This window comes from Enoplosus armatus, chromosome 20 (genome assembly GCF_043641665.1).
Source record: "Enoplosus armatus isolate fEnoArm2 chromosome 20, fEnoArm2.hap1, whole genome shotgun sequence".
NCBI classification, from domain to species: Eukaryota; Metazoa; Chordata; class Actinopteri; order Centrarchiformes; family Enoplosidae; genus Enoplosus; species Enoplosus armatus.
Window position 1 is genome coordinate 17,985,306 of NC_092199.1, and position 5,784 is coordinate 17,991,089.

Consider the following 5,784-nt stretch of genomic DNA (forward strand, 5'->3'; position numbering starts at 1 on the left):
GTGTTTCAGAATACATGCATGCGTTTGTGTGTATGGGGCTCCAATAGTGTTGCTCAGTTTCCCTCTCATGTCCAAATGTGCTTTATTGGCATGAAATGCAACTCAAAGTCAAGAAGAGTAGCATACATAATGCTCCTTGTTTCCTTCAGTGAAGGGCTGTTGTATTGTGCGACACCAGTTTCAGGATTGCTGTCTTATCGCACCAACACACTCACTCTTGTAAAGCACAAAAATAATGCATATCCCTCTCTTCTCTCCCCCCCACCCCCCACCCCCACCCCCCTGTCTCCTTTCTCTCCCTCTACAGAGAGCCTTTGATGCTGATCCGATATATATTTCCCCCACAATGCCTCAGCATATTCTGACGTCTGATAGTTGCATAACCATCAAAAATAGGCAAGTGGGGTGTCCTGGCTTTTCTTGCTCTCTCTCTCCCTCTCTTTCTGTGGCTCTGTACAAACACACACACACACACACACACACAGAGGGTGTATGACAGAGGGTGGGGGAGACTGCAGCACCCACAGAGGTCTATTTCCATCTATCCGGGCTCTCCCCCAACACACACTCACGGGGAGAAGAGAGAAAGAGCATGACATAGAAAACGGAAAGGAACAAAACTCAGGAGAGAGAAACGGAACAGGGGAGCTTCAGGGAAAGAAAAGGCAGTAGGAAGGGGGGGGGGGGGGGGGGGGGTTGCCATATTTACAGCTGGGTTTAGTGGAACAGTGGTTTGGGTTTCCTGTCAGCGCAGCCCGGATTAGCCTGTTCTTCCTCTTCTTCTTCTTCTTCTTCAAAAAAAAAAAAGCCTCCTGGCAGCCGCTGCCAGACCAATCTTTTCAGTCTCTCTCTGTTCTTCATTCCATGTCCTCTTCACTCTCTCTCTCTCTCTCGCTCTCTCTCTCTCTATAAAGCCAAGCCAGGAGATGCCATCACCATCTCAAATGCACGCTGATAATGAAATGTGTTTGAGTTTTGAGTGTGGAGGAGGTTGGGAACAGTATGCTTACTTAAAAGCTATCTAGCTCCTTTTAAACCGAAATCTGCGGATGTTTGCTCAGTTGTCATCGTGCGACCTAAGTATTGAGCTTGAGTCATGTAATAAAAGGTGGTTGTATATGGGGGTGTGTGTGTGTGTGTGTGTGTGTGGGGGGGGGGGGGGGGGGGGGGGTGATTGTAACATAGTGTCAGTTTCCTGATGACTTCTGGATGCTTCCGTTCCACACATGATGTCCTTAGGTACTGCGCGATGGCCTGTTGAAAGCTCAAAAAAAAAAGCTGGTAAGTGGACGTAAGAGTTGAGATTTTTTTTTTTTTTTTGTCACGCTTGTTTTATGGCAGAGGGAGCACGTCTGTATGACTTGGAATGGAATGATTGAGAATTGTCCCTTTGCTAAAGTGTGAGTTTTTGTTACTTTCCCAGCTAGCAACAGCAACATTCAACATATAGCGCCTTAAAAATCTATAATAATTGTAAAACCTTATTGGCCGTGTAAAGTGAGAGCTGTGTCCATATTCTCGGCGCAAAGTCAAACACGTTTTGGGTGGTTGTCTCTTATCACTGATTCTGTTTGTTATGTTCAGACCTCAGAATTGGGTTTCTATTCTTTGCAGATGATGTGGCACTGTTGGCTTCATCAGACTGCGACCTACAGCATGCACCAGGGTGGTTTGCAGTCCAGTGTGAAGCAGTCGGGACGAGACTCGGCACCTCCATGTCTGAGGCCATGGTTCTTTGCCGTCTCTGGGTTGGGAGTGAGCTGCTGCCTCAAGCAAAGGAGTTCAAGGTATCTCGGGGTCCTGTTCACGAGTGAGGGTAAAATGGAATGGGAAGTGGGACAGGTGGATTGGAGCGGCGTCAGCAGTAATGCGGGCGTTGTACCGGACCTTGAAGAGGGAGCTGAGCCGAAAGGCAAAGCTTTTCAATTTACCACTCGATCTAGCCTCACCTATGGTCATGAGCTTCGGGTGGTGGCCGAAAAAATGAGATGGTGGGTACAAGTGGCCGAAATAAGCTTCCTCCGCTGGGGGGCTGGGCTCAGCCTAAGAGATAGGGTAAGGATGGCGGAGCCACTGCTTCTTCACATCAAAAGGAGCCAGTTGAGGCGTCTGGTTCAAGCATCTGATCAGGATGCTTCCTTGGTGCCTTTTTCTCGGGCGCGTTCACCTGGTAGGAGACCCCTGGGCGGATCTCGCTGGAGTGATTATACGATATATCTCATCTGGCAGGGGAAAACGTGACAGGGGAGGGGGGCGCCTGGATTACCTTGCTCAGTCTGCTGCCACAAAAAAAAAAAAAAAGAGAATGGACGGATGGATGAATGGAAGTTAAAATTATTATTCTTGCCGGCCTGCAAGAGTTTGTGTTCGTGAGCTGGAGGAGACAAACTAATATCAACTAATCGATTAACACTGACTGGTCTGTATTGTAAGGTGTGCATAATGCTGTTTTGCTGAGCCCAGGATGCAGCGATGGCGCCCTTGCAAAAAAATATTGTCTGGGGGAGAACTTGCATTGAGCTTTTTCTGGCAAATTATGAGCATGGGGAGGCGAGCCCCGGCATTAAAATGATTAAATCCTGGCCATGTGATACAACTTTTATCGTTAAAAAAGACAAATGTAACCAGATCATCGGGGATCCTGGCCTGGTGTACCGTACGTTAGGCCTTCACATCAGTATTTACTGCCTCTCTCTATAGACAGCAGCACTGGTCATGCGTATTTATAGATGTATGCTGGTCGACTAGCTATAAGTCTTTGCTGCTGATCTCCTCCCTTCTTTCCCTTTCTTTTGCACCTCCCTTTGATCCTCCATGTGCACTTTCTCCTTCCAAAATTGGATTGCTAATAAACCTAATGGCAGCCTGTTGGCCAACCGAGACCTGCCCACTTACAGGAACCACAGGGGAGGGATGTGTTTGTTTGGAGGCTTGTGTGTGTGTCTTTCTTTGTTCGTGTGCTCATGCATGTGGTTACATATTTATAAGGTGTGTGTGCGCGCCGCGTTTGCATGTGTTTTATTTGGTACTTCTATCAGCATATTTTGGTGCTACTGCGTCCAAAACATTCTGGCGTTGCTCAGTGTTTACGCTCTTTCTTTTTCTTTTTTTTTATGTGAACATAAATAAAAATGTGCGCGTACGTGTGTGTGTGTGTATGTGTGTGTGTGTGAGAGAGAGAGAGAGAGAGAGAGAGAGAGAGAGAGTCCAGCACTGTGTTTTAATGTTCACATGAATTGGTTTTCTCCTGTCAATGGTTTAGAAAACAGCAGATAAATCAGCAGCAGTGACTGGGCCGTAGCCCTGAGCTGCATCCAGATTAACCTGCTCTCTCTCTCTCTCTCTCACACACACACACACACACACACACACACACGTATATACAGTAAACTATGTACACACTGGATAGACCAAAAAACACACAGCGTACATGTTGTACACTGAAATATTTATGTACAACAAATTGACGTGTTTCCACCTTTCTGAAACACGCACACACACACACACACACAGTAATCTCAGTCAGATACATGTGAATTGTCAATACGGTGGGGGCCACTCCTGGTGCTTTTCCTGCTCTCCCATCACTCCCCGCTCTCTTCTCTTCTTAATCTCTCTTTGCTTTTTTTTTTTTTTATCACCACATTTGACTCCTCAGAGGCTGCCCTCATTTCTCAAAGCGGCGTTCACACATGCACGTATGGAGGTTTCCCGTGCATACATGTGCAATCACTCTCACTCTGTGTATGCAAATGAATCAGGGGGCTTACAAACTGCTGTTCTGGAGGAGATTGTGGCTACCATAGGCACCCGACAGAAAATTACAACCGCTGCATCAACCACCACCTCTGTTCTATTTAAAGCACATCATTAAACGCTGGTATTGTAATTAGCATATGTAATGAAGGCCTTTACTCGATAATATCATTATGTTGCGTGTCACAGTCTTGTATCAACGCGTTACCGCTGGCAACAAATTCACGAGTTACAGTACATTACAACAGCCCGACTGCTTATCCGGGACCTGTGAGAACGTGATGTGACAGTGGTTACTGTTGGCCGACAGAGGTGCTTGTTTCCGTGCTGTGTCTTGTTTGATGTATGTCTTTGCGGTACCGATGTCACAGAGGCTGTTCACGGCCAGTAATGAAGCACATTAATTTAATCATCGCATCTAATTAATCTTCACACCTCGACTCGCCGTCTGATGTCTCCGGAGGGGTTAGGAAGGGAGACAGTGGGAGCATGGGAGTGCACGATCTTAAGTAATCCCACTTTCCACTTGCACTGTCAAACACCACGAAACACCATTCATTTACAGATATCCCCTGATTTACACTGAAATGCCTTCAATAAACTGTACTTGAAAGTAATAATACATTCCAAAGATGATAAAATAACGGTTTTATTGAGGACTTTTTAAAAAAAAAAAATCTAATCTACTGTGTAAAATGCATAAAAATAAGATTGTTTAAAACTTTATATTTACAGTGTTTGTGATTACATTGCATGTTATAATATAATAAGTAGAATAACTTTTCACAAGCACCAACAATATCCAAAACAACGGTATCCTGCTTTAGGGTTATCTTTTACTCTTCTCCCCCACCAAGCCCCTTCTTCCCAGTGACTAAAAAAGTTTTTATAATGGTTGTTAAAAACTGGAATCCACCACAGCCCTGGTCATTTGTTTGTAGCCCTCAAAAACTTTGCGTGTAATCAATCCACTGCCGTCGGGCCTCAGAAGGTCAGTGCGGCCTGCAAAGACGGAATACATTTGAAAACATATTCATGTCTTACTGGCTGGCTGGGGGGGCAGGCTTGGTTGCTCGTAAGCCCCGTAGCGTCTTTCAGTTTCTATGATTTGTTCTGCTCGTAAGCCCGTAATCAAATCAAAAGGAAAGGACTGAACTATCCGAAATAGCTGCTGATTAATGTTGGTGAAAGCCATATAATAGACAGATGGAATAGAAGGGTCACTGCTTAGCATGTAGTTGTGGTGGGAACAGCTAAGATGGAGGCTAAAACACGCTTCTGCGTCAGGGTTTAAGTGTTACTGGCTGTGGCCGTTGTCGAAATTTCAAACGCAAAAAACTGCAATCAAATCTTTTAGTTTCAGGTTATGGTTGCCATATTTTAGACTCGCTACCGTCGTTCTGCATGAAGATCATACAGTTGTGCAGTTCATTCACAAATACAACATAATAAATATATATTAAGAGATGAATCTAAGATTAATCCAATTGCAGGAGCCAACTACTTCGCAGCTAATTAATAGCTAATTAAAGCGATAAAATGAAAACTACGTGAAACTCTTCATTAACTGACTAGGTTAGCATTAGTGATTTTAAGTGCACCTCACTAGTAAATCCATGCTTTCAATCATTCTGTGTACGTCCTACACAACCCCCCCCCCCCCACACACACACACACACACACACAACTAGCCAAAGCTAGCTAGAAATGCCAACCCATTAATGAACGTCTAATAACTGGAATGAAACAGCATGCTACATAAAACGAGAACGACGGGTCTTCATCGCACAACTTGACTAATTAGGCGAGCGAACTGAATTTAAACTCGCTAGTGACTTACGTGCTAACACTACGCTGCAACTGAAATTACGCTTGCCGCGGGGTTCCCCGGGCACGAGGGTGCACGCCTGCCAAAGGGCTCCGCAAGCTGTCGCGGCACTTACTTGTGCATGGTAGACAGGAGTTGATACCTTTTCTGGCTGCAGAATGTGCTTCATTTGCTGGGTGGCGACATACTGGTTGATGCAG